General features: G+C 43.6%; 1 pseudogene; it reads right to left on the reverse strand.

The window, feature by feature from the left end:
* The window catches only part of LOC127625960 (phospholipid-transporting ATPase ABCA1-like), a 99,401-nt pseudogene extending 84,968 nt beyond the window's left edge, over nucleotides 1–14,433 (reverse strand).
* Between the last annotated feature and the right edge of the window lie 588 nt (nucleotides 14,434–15,021).

The following is a 15,021-nucleotide window of genomic DNA, read 5'->3' on the forward strand; positions in this document are numbered from 1 at the left end:
AAGGGCTAAAAATCGAACCTGTTTGAGGGCCGTGGGCCGAAGGTAAACATTGCATTATATCAAACTGTCTTATACAATACGAAAATGTTGGGGACAGTGTGAAAAAATGCTAATAAAAAGAAAAAGGAGTGGTTTGTAAACTATATTCACCCTTTGCTATATTGAAAGCACTACGTCAAAACATTATATGATGTTTTACTATTATTATTATATATTTTTTTTAATGTCATGTAATTTCAAATTAAATGATTGCAACACGCTCCAAAAAAGTTGGGACATTTGAGTGTTTACCATTGTGAACTCTCAAATTGGGCACTGAAGGCACAAGTTTGTTAAGTTTAGATAGTGACATTTTCCCGCATTCGTCCATTATGCAGGTCTTCAGCTGCACATCTGTCTGCATTAATGTTGCCCTCACAAATGTGCAAGTTACCCATGCCGTGGGCACACTGTTTTTTGGACTGGATGCTGATAAAAGCTTGGATGGTCCATTTCATCTTTGGCCAGAGAACACTACGGCTGTGTTTTTAAAAAAATTATGTGGACCAAATAAAACTACTTTCCATCTAAGATGAGACAGAGCCCAGAGAATTTGACGGCACTTCTGGACAGTGCTGATGTACGGCTTTTCCTTTACATTGTAAAGTCTTAACTTGTATCTGTGGATGCAGCAGTGAGTGGTGTTGACTAACAGAGGTTTACTAAAGTAATCCCAAGCCCATGTTCATCATAACCATTACAGATGAATGACGTTTGTGGCAGGGCGGAGGGCGGGGCCGGGTCGTGATCCTACACACCCGGTCCCGTATTAGGCCAATTATGCCTCCGTGAGGGATAAAGGCCGACTGCAGGGGATTGTGCGGGAGAGAGAGATCGTTTACGGACAAGTCCGTCATGTGTGTGTTTGTGTCATTGTTTATCATTAAACCATTATTTACATTGAAAAGCCGGTTCTCGCCTGCTCTTTTCCATTGATCCCTTTACACCGGTTTATAAGAGCGTGACAATCAGAATTGGTTTTCGTCTCGTCCTTCACGCACTGAGATTTGACCAGATTCCTTGAATCTTTTAACTATATTGTGCATGGTAGAGGGTGAAATGCCGCAAATCCTTCCAATTTGTCTTTGGGGAACATTGTTCTCAAAGTGTTGGATTATAGGCTGAAGCATCTGTTGGCAACCTGACAAATCTCGAAAAATCCTTGCTCTTGAAGGACAAGGTTGTTTATGGAGGCTCATTATATAAAATGACATGGTTGCCTCACCTGTTTAACATCTCCTGTTTAACATCACCTTATATTAACTTGTCAAATTGCTATTAGTAGTAAATTGTCTGTCTCAACTTTTTTGGAGTGTGTTGTAAACAACTGTTTTGAAATTACTGAACATTTTAAAAACAAACCAACAATGAAATTCACAAGGTAATACATCTTATAATGTGCATTTGTAGTGCTTTTAATATAGAAAAGCGTGAAGATAATTTTACAAATCACTCCTTTTTGTTTTTATAAACATTTTTCATTCTGTCCCAACTTTTTTGGAATTCTGCTGAAAGCACCAAATGAGCACAAAGATTGAAGTGCACCTTGTGGTTGATGTTTTTTAAGATCAGATCGATTTATTTAGTGCATGTGAGAGGAGTCTAAACGTCACACTCGACTGCTGTTATACGCTGTTGGTGTGTTTAGAAATTAAAAGTGGTCTGATTTGACGCAGTAGAGCCGCATGTGTTGGAGTGTGTTGTGCAAGGACTTTGCAGGACTTCGAATGAGAAAGTCTGTTCAGTGTGTTGTATTATTTATACTGTAGAAGTCTGCAGGCAGAATGAGACAGCATACTAGATCACATCAGATTGTGTGTGCACGTTTGAGTGTATGCTAGGCTAAAAGACAGATAGAGAATTCAAAATAAGGCACAATGTGTGTGTGCGTGTGTGTATGCGCAGTTATTTGTGTACAGTAATCCACCTCTGATGCTGAACTGGCTAAAAATGCTTGCTCACCAATTCTTTTAAATCATCCCTCCAAAATATTCCCTCTAGTCCCTGTATAGCAATTTCTATTTAATTTTGTAGTACCACTGTTTATGGCTATTAATCATGATTAGCTTATTTAGGTTGCCTTAAATGTTGTTTATTGTTCCAACTAGGGTTGCTAACTGTCCCTTTTTTCCCCACATTCAGAGTATTTCTTCTACACCCGGGACCTTACATACACGATTACAGGTTAGCTGCACAATGTTGGCTGTAGCATGTGAACATTTGTTAAGTTTAGATTGTATCAGAGATTTCCTTGCATATTACTATACGTTTGGTTACGTATGTAACCTCCGTTCCCCGAGGGAGGGAACGACACGTTGTGTCGGAGAAGCGACACTAGAAGTCTCTCTTGAGCGCCGATATCCACCTCTGATCTATGAAAAAAGGCCAATGAGAGTTGGCAGCCGGTATTTGCATGTCCTGCCCCCGGACATACGGGTATTTAAGTGGCGCAAATACGGGAGTTCATTCAGGATTTTTCTGAGGAGCCGGAAATGGTCCGGCCACAACAGTGGCTTGGTTCAGCGACATGGCGGAGGAAAGACACAACGTGTCGTTCCCTCCCTTGGGGAACGGAGGTTACATACGTAACCAAACGTTCCCCTTCTGTCGTTCTCTCCACGTTGTGTTGGAGAAGCGACACTAGGGGACCCATTCCAATCTTGCCATGCGCTGAACCGTGTACGTGAACCGCCCGATACAGAGGCGGGCAGGGATTTCATCCAGTGCCGCGCATCGTCTGTACCTGGCTGCATGTACCCTTCCCCAATGCCCCATAAGAACATCGGAATCCTTCTAGTTACCCTGGAAGGGGAACAAGGCGATGTTTGCCAACATGGGAACGGGCCAGCCTGGCTGGGCCTCTTTTCTCTCTATGTTTCTCGCATAGAGCAATCACGGCCGGGGCCCTTACACGCATATAGGGAAGGGGGACTTACCCAGACACTGCGGAGAACACACCTGCCCTTTTTCTTGGGGAGGAAAAGTGGTAGACACGTCACACGGCCGTCTTAGGGCTTGTGTGGAAAGTATGGTGCAGTGGTAGATCCAGCCTTTAAAAGGGGGAGTTGCTACAGCACGGCGACCGGGGCAGCTGTAACTGCCTAAGGGAGACAAGGGGGTCCGCTCGTAAGGGGACAGAACCGTGGAATTACACACAGGGGGAGTCCAAGCAGGAGGCCTTACCTGCGGAGCACCTATACCAGTACAGGGTAGCCATCAGGGTACCCGCAGTGGCTTGGGTCGTCGAGTTCCTCCGCTGAACCGCGGACCCGGAGGGCTGGGGAGGAATCGACCAGGGGCCCGACTCGGAGTGGGGCGCCCTGGGAAGAAGGCGCAGTACTTTACCTTGGCGTCAGGAAAGGGCGCTGGGCATAAGCGATCCACCCGGCCGGTCGGTCTCACGTGTTACCGAAGTTCTCACGGGCTCGGACCTGACAAAACACGAGACGCAACCGACTCGACGCGGAGGTTGTAAAACCTCGCGAAGGTGTTGGGTGTTGCCCAACCCGCGGCTCTACAGATGTCTGCTAGGGAGGTGCCCTTGGCCAGTGCCCATGAGGACGCAACACCCCTTGTTGAGTGAGCTCAGACCCGCAAGGGTAGGGGCACGGCCTGGGTGTGATAAGCCAGTGTGATGGCGTCGACAACCCAGTGGGCGATCCCTTTCTGCCGTCCCCCAAAGCAGACAAAGAGCTGCTCAGAGCGTCTGGTGCTCTGTGTGCGGTCCAGGTAAATGCGTCCTGCCAAGACTACCGAGAGATCCCAGGAGTGAACTAGGCCTGGCCGGGAGGGATTCAACCTCCGGGCGCCTCTCAGGAACCTGAGAATCAAGTCGTGCTTACCCAAAGACTTGCCACCTACAGGATCGTGGTGGGCGGCAATGGCGGCAACATACACCTTGAGAGTGGACGGGGACAGCCTCCTGTCCAGCCTCTCCTGTAGGAACAGGAGCACTGACTTGATCGCGCATCTCTGCGGGTCTTCAGTTCGGGAAGAACACCAATCTGCGAACAAAGCGCCACTTTAGGGCGTAAAGGTGCCTGGTAGAGGGGCTCTGGCTTGGTTGATTGTATTCATAGCGGTCGCCGGTAAGCCGGCTAGCTCTTCCACATCCCGTCCAGGGACCAGGCGTGGAGGTTCCAGAGGTCTGGAGCGGGTGCCAGAGCGTGCCCGTCCCTGAGAGAGGAGGTCCTTTCTCAGGGGAATTCGCCAGGGAGGAACTGTCGCGAGAAGTCTGAGTTCGAGAACCAAGTCCGAGTGGGCCAGTAGGGGCCACTAGCGTGACTTGCTCCTCGTCCTCCCTGACCTTGCACAGCACCGGTGCAAGAAGGCTCACTGGGGAAATGCGTGCTTGCGCAGCCCGAGGGCCAGCTGTGTGCCAGCGCATCTGTCCGAGGGGAGCCTCTGTTAGGGCGTACCAGAGCGGGCAGTGGGAGGTTTCCACTTATCTATGACAGTATCATAGATAAGTGATGCATTTTTAAAAGTTGTCAGTCTAAAACATCTATAAATTACCTATATTTTTTATTCTTTCTGGCAAACATCCACAGAAGGTAATGTAAATTACGGTATGTGTGCTACATTTTTAAATTGCAGCATCGAGTTCTTATTATAAAGGGACATAGCTTTCGCAACTCTGTACTCATGAGTACTTTTAAATGAGCAACTCTTTTACTTGAGTAGTTTTTAGTACAGTTACTTTTACTCTACTCTTCTAAAGTTTTTAAGATGTAACAGTACTTTTACTTGAGTATTATATTTCAGTACTCTTTCCACCCCTGATCCTTACAGTCCACCAGAACAGTTTTGAGTGTGGGTGCTTCCATGTACATGGAAACTGGCGGCATGTGGGCGTCGCAGCCATTTCAGCCCCATTTTATCAGATATTACACTTATTCTGTGGCGTCTCCTGGCAGCATTTAATAAAACGAGGTACAACTGCTCCAATCCTGCAAAGGAAACTCTCCCCGAAGCAAGGAGTTCAATCAACTGCTCCATCATGAGCAGGCGGCTCTCTAATGATAATGCATATTACATAGTGGATGGAAATGCACAACAATTCATATTTTCTTTAGTCAACTGTTTAGAAATGTACTTTAAACATGCTAAACATTTCGATGGAAACTCTATTATAACGCTATAAGATGAACTTGATTACTTCTTGGTTTCAATGCAGGACCAATAGCAGTGCCTTTGAGGCTCCTGAAGCAACACTCCATCAGCCGCACCATAGGAGAAGGTAAACAAAGTTAAATTAATGCGAAAATGTCTGATGGGTGATGCCGCTTGCAGAATGGTGTCGGGATAATAGATCATTTGGTAGCAACATTTAGATTTCCCATGAATCCACATTGCAGAATGAAACGCAATTCTGATTTTAATAGCATTATGCCTTTTTTTGTTTTGCAGTTTAGACTCCCAAAAAAAAAAATGAGTTGTATAGGCCAAAAAACAAAAATTGCAGCAAAAGAAAAGATGGTCCTAACTAGTGGTCGGCCGATATCCTGACTTTAATTATAATACATTTTCCCCCGATTATTTCTTGAGGGCACCAAGAATCACCTGCTTGCATGTGAAGCAACTGAGACATGTAAACAATCAGTCACGGTTCATTTTGTTGTTACATGCCATTGGGTTACTACAATAATAGACCAGTGTGTCTCACAGTCTCATTTAAACGGTGCGCATATCAGAGCTGCAGCAGACACGTTTGAGCTCATAATGTTAAATTGCATGCCTGTTTCATTTTCCCTCTCCCTCCTAAACAGTTCCATATCACTTAATCTAATAATAAAAATACATATATCAATCAATATAATACCATATACATCTGCAAATATGCACAGATCTCATTTAAACAAATATAATAAACCAACCTCACACAACTTCAGCATCCTGTGGAGCGTTTATTTATCTTACTCTAAAGCACGTATTTTAACAGTCTCTTCTCAATATTTCCCGATCACTTTCTAATGATAAAATGCAAATATATATATACAACTTCTATTCTACAAATATGGAGACATTTGGTTTAAACATATTTAATTCACAAACCTCACAAAAATCCAGTGTTTTCTTACCGTATCTTCCTCTGAAGTGTGTATTTTATCAGCCAGAATCAAAACTCCAGGATCAGGATAAAAAGTTCCTCTGATTCACAAATCATGATGGTCAGTCCATGACAATCCAAGCAGGCGCGATCCAGGCCGTTTAAACTGTCAAGAGATTGCTGCTCACCCTGGATACGCACAGCCATGTGAGAGCAACCAAAGTCTTTCTAGCAAGTCAGTCCACTGACGACCATGTTTGGAACATTCTCGGGAGACAGACTCAGATGAATGTGCAGGTCCTATCTACTTGAATGGAGAATGGCCAAAATCTCCAAAACAGTTGGTCAAAACTAAGATCAAAGAACATATTTCAAATAAAAGCACTTCACGTGTGATATGAGTAAATGTCTTATTCACTAGGCACTGTATGTACAATTGGTTTGATTCTGTATTTTTTTTTTTAGAAAATGTGATTGCTAACATGGACATGCTGTCATGGAGAAACTCAAGGAGGCAGAGATATGGACTCAATCATTGGGTTTATTGAACAGGTGAATGAAGCGTAGAAGAAAACAACCGGTGAGTCAATCCAAATACAGTTGTGATGCAAACAGCAGGTGGGTAATATCCAGGCAGGGAAATAGTGCAATGAACAGATGAATGGTTAACTCACAATAGTCTTATTATCTTTGCAGGGAATGTAAACAACACAGGGGAGTCCAAGCGCTGGGGAGTATATGGAGGATGAACCAACACAAAGCTCTGATGATGGGAACAATAACAAGGTAAGTGTATGTACACAGGAAGGTCTAGACAAACCTAGGGAGTCCATAGTCTTCTGGAAAACACTGACAAGAACAGACAAAGAGTGAGTGTGAAGGCTGGGTATAAATTAAGTCCTTGATTAGTCACTGATGATGTGCAGGTGTGAGTGATCAAAACTCAAGGGAGAGTGAGAGCTGTGTCAGCAGTGAGGGAGAGGGTGTGGAGTGAGAAGTGAGAGAGGAAGTCTGGTGGATCCGTGACACATGCCATCTATGGTTGCTGGACTACTGTGCATACTGTGATGTATGAAAAAATATTTCTTAATGTGCAAATAAATTACAAAAATGTTATGACTAAACAGAAATCAGAAGAAACCGCTATCTACCGTGGAAAAAACAATATAATTTTTTACAAATTTTTGTGTGCAATTGAGTAAATATAGTGCAAAATAAGAATAAGAATAATATAAAAATATTTTTTTCGCAATTTTATGTTATGTTATTTACTATATCAAATTGTGTTAAACCTACCTACCTCCCTAACCTAAACCTTAAACCTAAACCTAACCAATAGAGTCACATACTATCATATACTATACTACTGTATATGACAATATTGAGGTGTAACAGTTCAAATTTCTCATAGTTCAGTTTGCATCATGTGTCTGTGGTCATAGTTAAAGTAACTTAGTATCTATTCGGATACTTGGTATGACGCGTTTGATGGGTGAACCAATTAGATTAATTTGAGGCAAAAGACAACCAATATTTAAAACTTTGACCAATACCAGTTTGATTGCTGATATTTATTTTAACCACAAATGTATGAAACCATATGAAATAATAACATGTATAATATTATATTAAAAACGTCTAGGTTACTACTGTAACCCCGTTCCCTGAAAGGAGGGAATGAGACATTATATCAATGATCGACAGTAGAGGTCACTCCTGAGAGCCCCGATCTCTCTGAATATTTTTCCATCATGCCAATTTCATTGGAAGATGTCCCACCTTCCGTACTCAGCAAGCATATAAAAGTCAGACCTAAAGACAGCCTCCTCAGGACATTCAACTGAAGAGGTGAGAGGATCTCTAAAACCTTTTCAGTGGCAGTCTGTATTGTGGCAAGGCTACGTAATGTCTCGTTCCCTCCTTTTAAGGGAACTGGTGTTATAATACTAACCTAGACGTTCCTTTTCAAGTTGGTCACTCGACATTACTTCAATGATCAACAGTAGGGGTCCCTATAGCATAGTGCCACAATACTGATTTGGCTGTGCTTGCTACCAAACAAGTAGTAGAACGTTCACAGAAAGCCCACTTCCAAACATGAGTAGGGAAGAGTCTGGGACAGTGAGTGACACAAAAGTGACACTTGCCATAGTCCCGAGGGTAGGGCCAATTCTCTCCACAGAACTCACATCATGTGAGGTGATAAACTGTTTGGAGGGAGGACTGAATTCACAGTCCTTTGATTGTGGTTATGATAGGAACCGCCAGCAGGGGCACTTTAAACCAACTGAATGAAGAGTTCAATCTTCCAAAATGGAATCTAGGGGAAAAAATAACTTTGTTAAATGATCCTACTAACTTGTTTTGCCATGTAGGATAGCAGTTAAACTGATAAAAGATAAAAACCAATGTGATATATGCCTTACCATTCTGGGAGGCCTTTAAAACATATTTTTAGGGTCCAAATGTCCCGCAGACACCAATGCTCTATAACTTGAGTTAGAATTGACCTCTTTCACTATGTGGAGAGAGTCAAAAATGATCCTAGCCTACCCGAAGTTGGGACAGATGTATTACAAGAGGGGTTAGCCAAGCGGGACCAGTGTTTTGAGAAAGCAAAGACAGAGTTAAACTTCAGACGTGACTTCTTAGTGTATCTGGCCAAGTGGGTAGTATACACAAAGACTGAATAAGTTATTAATGGCTGTAAAAACCCACTTTTACAGCCATTAATTTGGTTTGGTATACAATACAACCTAGGTAAGAATGGCACCACACGCCGGGGTTCGATAGAGGCGTTCACTCCTGAAACGTGCTTGTGAGCCGAGTAGGCCGCATGCCACGTCATGGAGAGTTCAGTATTCATTCTCGGTGAGAATGGCACCATACACCAGGGCGCAGTAAAGGCATTCACTCCTGAAACTTGCGTGCGAGCCGAGTAGGGTGCACGGCACGTTCCTTGGAGTTCTGTTGAACTGTACCATGCACTGCCTACCATGCCACGATAGATACCACATTCTCTTCTGGAGATATGCCAAATGAAATCGATCTATCCATCTCAACAGAGGGACAGAGATTTCCGTAGGCATATTCCACAGGCTAAAACACTGTAGATGCACTGTAGAAGGTTGCGCTGGCTGGAAACTTTCCTCAATTCTCCATATTCCATGCGGAAGCACAGCAGGGGTGCTGTGGTAGGCTGTAGATGTGGCAGTGACCTTCGAGAAGAATGCCAACCGTGAACATAGCATCTTGATGCTAATATGTTTGCAGTGAATGCATTGCACATCCACTAATGCTGCTTCAGCATTGGTGCTGCCCAGGCAAGGAAGACAGCAAATGTGCCTGTCCTGTGGAATGTGTTTAACACAGGAAATTACTCTCGCAATATTCTATCCTTAAAAGAATGTATACACCACAGTGTTAGTCTTTTATTATTATATTTGTGTGTTTTTCGACAAGCCAAAAAAATACATGTAAATATACAATTTCTCATTGGCCACGCAGGGAACAGAAGATATTTCTGCTTAAACAAGAGAGAAGACTCTGTCCGCTGAACTTGAAGGCATGATCCACAGAGAGAGATCCGTACTCGACCTCTAAAAGAGAATTTTAGAGGAGGCTGTCTTTCTGTTCGCCTTTTATATGCTCGCTGAGTATGGAAGGCAGGACTTCAAAAGACATCTGCCAATGAAATTGGCAAGGTGAAAAATAATTTAGAGAGATCATCGACATAACATTGAGTGAGCGACTTGAAACATGAAACATTTGTGTTCCATGTCAATAAAGAAAGTCATAGGGTCTGAAACAACAACCTGAGTAAGGCCACATCCACACTAATATGTTTCATTTGAAAATGCATGGATTTCGCTGTTTATGTCTCTCATTAACAATAGAAAGTTCTAGTTGAAAAAAAAAAACACTTTCAAAAACACTAACCATTTTCACATACTTTGGAAAACTATGAAGTTTGAAAACTGATTATGGAGTTACGAAAACGGGATAGTGTTGTTGCGGCCTAACACGCACAGTTGATTCCATAAAGTTAAACATTAACGTGCTTGTTGGCTGAAAACACAAAAAGTAGATGACACAAATATTGGGTCAAAAAGAAAAATATATGGAACCATTTTAACAATATTTCTCAGTATTGCATTAAATACTAGGATAATTAAGAAATTACCCTCGATTACATCCATCTTCATGGATTAAAATTTCTACTGTTTTCTGCAATTAATAATCTTGTATTGCCTTATCTGTGAAGGATATCCTACATGTGATGCTACCATTCAATTTTGCCAAAGTGAGATATCTTAGAAGATTGGAACAGCCCTTGCATCTGGAGTGCGCCAATGGTGCCTTAAAATGCAACAGGAAGCTCACTAGGAGCAGCTTGGAGCAGAGCTATTCTCTCTCGTCACCTCTCACCTCTCATTGTCTCAACTGCCACCCGCTGCAGTCATCAGGCTCCATTAGTTTGAGTGTGTGTCATTAGAAACACATTAGATAGGTGAGCATGAGACAGATGAGTTAATGACACAGATCGAGGGACTGCTTGAGCTCACTAGTTTACATGCTAAATAGGACTTGAGACCTCAGTGAACTCTTTTATCAAAAACATTCATATTTCAGTACATTCTGGATACTTTGAGACAATAAGAGCTTGTTTTGAATAAGCTACTCTCTGATGCACACAGATGACTTTCTCTCTCTTGCAATGGTAGATCAAGCCATCAGTTTTGACCAGCACAAGTGCTTCACCATAGGCCATTTTGAAATCAAGTGCAATCTCCGCCCACCAGGGGCAGCATGGGTGAGTGTCTGCCCTTGACATTAATGAGGGCACTTAAACAAACAGTGTTCAGCAAAAAGTCAGTCTGTATTAGCACACTCAGAAATCAGCCAAACACATGCCCTCTCAAAACCTGCTGGTCCAATTAAACACTGTCCTTAGGCCTGTCCAATCACATCTCCCCTTGAAAATATCACATCCAATCACACCATCTCCCAAAATGAGACTGTCCAATCACACAGTGCCCAAAATTAACCTATCCAATCACGCCTTCTTCCAAAATTAGACCCCTTAAATGGCTCTTGCAATAACAATGCCACAAAATGAGTCTGTCCATTAAATAAATATTCTGGGTTCAATACAAGTTAAGCTCAATCAACAGCATTTGTGGCATAATGTTGATTATCACACACAATGAGCCTGCCCACAAACACTGTCCCCAAAAATGAGTCTGTCCAATAACACTGCCCCTACAATGAGCCTATCCACTAATACTGTCCCCAACAATGATTCTGTCCAATCACACTGTCCCCCAAAATGAGTGTGTCCAATAACACTGTCCATAAGAATGAGCCTGTCCAATCAAGCTGTGCCCCAAAATGCATGTCCAATTGCATTGTCCCCCAAAATGAGCCTGTGCTATCACATCGTGCCCCAAAAGGACCCTGTTCATACTCCCTGTGTCTGAATATCCATACTTCCCTACTATATAGTATGCCAGTGGAGTGGTATGTTCAAATCCATAGTATTCATAAGACAGCAAGTGAGAAATGCCCAGATGACCTACTACTTCCGGCGGTATTCTGAAGTGTGGATCATTTGAAAACTTTCATATCCAACAATGCATCAGGAGCTAAGGAGACATCTCCTTCAAAGGCCTGATTTAAAACAAATGGCGGAGAACCGCAGGGTGGAAGTCTCACCAACGGAGTCTCACTGTATACACATAGAACATTGCTCATTGTGCTTAAATGGCGCCCCTTTAACTGAACTTGAGTGGATTATTTTAACAGTTGTTGTTGTCACGTCATATATTCTGGTCACATGGCCATGCGTACATTCCTGGATGTTAGTATGTCCGAATTCTATTCATACTCCCTCTCGCAAACCTAAAGAGCGGGCTGTTTTACCTGCCAAGAAATGCGTTTCTCATCAATTAGACGAACACAGGGACTGTCTCTCAAACGAGCCTGTCCAATCACACCATTTCCCAAAATGTATCTGTTCAACAACACCATCCCTCCAAATGAGCCTGTCTAATCACACCATCTCTCAAACTTGCTTAAGTCAAAAGAGAGACAAGAAGGTCTCTGAAGCCTTTTGTGAGGGTTAGGTTTAGGGTTAGGGTATAGAATCTATAGTTCGTAGAGTATAAAAATCATTATGTCTATGGAGAGTCCTCATAAGGATAGCCGCACCAACATGTGTTTGTCTATCTTCTGTCTACTCCAGAGAGTAAAGTTCTTCCACAGAAAGAGTCTGAGTTGCATAAAGAGACTCAGTATCAGCAGCTTGATGCTTCTAATTTGCGCGGGGGTCCGAGAAGCGGATCCGGTGATGCATCTAACTCAGCTGAACCCTACCCGCTCTGATCCTGGGCATGCAAGGATTTCAGTGTGTGCACAAATGGAGAATAGAAGCTAGTTCCCCTAGAAAAGGTGCACTCTACATTTATTTGGCAGCGGTGATGAGGCCAAACATGCATCAGGTGTGCCTTGTTTCAACCCGCTGCCCAGACGAGACTTATTAACTATGCGCCTCTTCTCTCTCTGGCCCAGTCCCATCATGAGCCTCTCAAGGTGGGGCTACAATGACAAGAGGGAGGGGCGGGTTGTTCCGCCACAAAGATTACGTGAATTGTATTGGCTGCAGGTCCAATAGTATGTTAGTCTGTCAGGGAGAATAATTTCTAACGACCGCTATCAGGCATCTTGATGGAAATATGATAATCAGATCATGTGGTTTGATCTGAGGGTGGGTGTGTGATCAATACCTGGAGTTTCTCATTACACTGAAACCCTCTAACATCAGGTTCACATAAATTATGTTTAATTCAAATACGTGCAGATTGTCACAATGCAACAGTGTCTGTTTTTTTCAGTGGGAGTTGCTAAAGACATCTCACTCTATTCTTATACAAAATATACTGCTCAGGTGAATTAATTTAAACAAAAGATCCTGGCTTCTGATTTGTGGCTTTTAATCCATCCATGCTAGCTTTGAGTGGTGGTGGGCTAAAGCACATAACTGTTAATCAGAAGGTCGCTGGTTCGATCCCCACTGCCACTACCATTGTGTCCTTGAGTAAGGCACTTAACTCCGGGGGGATTGTCCCTGTAATAAGTGCACTCTAAGTGGCTTTGGATAAAAGCATCTGCCAAATGCATAAATGTAAATGTAGATGTACATACTGTCACAGTTTGTCTCCACTGTATTCAAGGGCTCTTATATTTAAGTTTTCTCCTGTACTACATTTCCCAGTATCCACTATCCTAATCACTTCATAGTTATCCCCATCTGTATGCCATTCCCTCATTAAGTTTCCATGTGTATATATACCCTCTAGTTCTGTTCATAGTTTGTCAGTCCTTGAATGTTACATTTTGAATTGTGATGTTTGAATGGATATGTTTGTAAAAGCATTTGTTTCCACTCCAGCATTAGTTTCCACTCCAGAAAATTTACTAGTCCTGTGTTTCTACTCCTGCATCTCCTCTTCCACTCCTTGAGCACCAAAAGTTACAGAAGGACTGACCAATAACTACAGAATAATACTAATTCACTTGCCAGCTCATCCCAACATCTTTCTCTCCTACTAAGCCCCACTTCAAGGAGCACTTCACTGAGCATGGAGCCAACAGCTTTATTTTTGGAGCTTTTCAGGCAGGATCTTCCCCTACTGGAATACTCAACCAGGTTCCTTCGCCTCACAGCTGCTACAGACTTTTCCGATGAGTACCTCAAAGCCATTTATGGTATGGGATTAAACTCTAACCATACAACAGAGCTTCCTGTGGTGGGGAATCTCTGCCTGGTGGAGTATGTTGTGGCTACTCTAATCCTCCATCTACCTTACCCTTCTTCTCCAAAATGACTAATCTCCCAGTTTTCTCTCCTCACCAGAGCCAGTGCCGGTGTCCTTGATCATCCCAGAGCCAGCGCCTGTGGCCTCGACGGTCCCCGTAACCACACTCCCTGCTGGCTGAAGGAGAAAGAGAAGGAAGAGGGCACCTTCTCCCCAGTCTCTGCCAGTGCTCACGACCACAGAGGTCGTTCCCCAGTCTCTGCCAGTGCTCCCGACCACGAAGGTCGTTCCCCAGTCTCTGCCAGTGCTCACAACCACGGAGGTTGTTCCCCAGTCTCTGCCAGTGCTCACGACCATGGAGATCGTTACCCAGTCTTCTACCAGTGCTCACGACCACAGAGGTCGTTCTCCAGTCTCAGCCTGTACCCTGTTCCACAGCTCTGCCCCTGGAGTCTTCCATGGCTTTGTCTCCCTCAGCTCTGCCCCCAGAGTATTCCACGGCTCCGACTCCCATCCCACTCTGCCCATTTCTCCAGATTATCCTCCTACAGCAGTTCCACTTCCTGACCCAGTCCCAGCCCTGTGTCCGCCTCCCAGGCCTCCAGACCCCGTTCCTGCCCTGTGGCCACCACCCAGGCCTCCAGACCCAGTCCCTGCCCTGTGGCCGCCCCCTAGACAGCCGGAACCATTCCCAGCCCTGAACCCCCCCCCCCCCCCAGATCATGCTCCTGGGATCCTTCTTCTGCATTTTCCTACCATCAACCGTCTAGGGGCGCCAGGAGCTGCCCTTTATAGGAGAGGGGGGTAATGTCACAGTTTGTCTCCACTGTATTTAAGGACAGTGTATATATATACACACATATATATATATATATATATATATATATATCCTCTAGTTTTGTTCATAGTTTGTCAGTCCTTGAATATTAAAGTTTGAATTGTGATGTTTCAATGGATATGTTTGTTAAAGCATTTGTTTCCACTCCAGCGTTAGTTTCCTCTCCAGTGAATGTCCTACTCCTGTGTTTGTAATTAAAAGATTCAAAGACTCTACTACTGCGTCTCCTCTTCCACTTCTTGGGCACCAAATATTACACATACATAGTTTGTAGGGGC

The sequence above is a fragment of the Xyrauchen texanus genome, chromosome 1, assembly GCF_025860055.1.
Source record: "Xyrauchen texanus isolate HMW12.3.18 chromosome 1, RBS_HiC_50CHRs, whole genome shotgun sequence".
Classification (NCBI taxonomy): Eukaryota; Metazoa; Chordata; class Actinopteri; order Cypriniformes; family Catostomidae; genus Xyrauchen; species Xyrauchen texanus.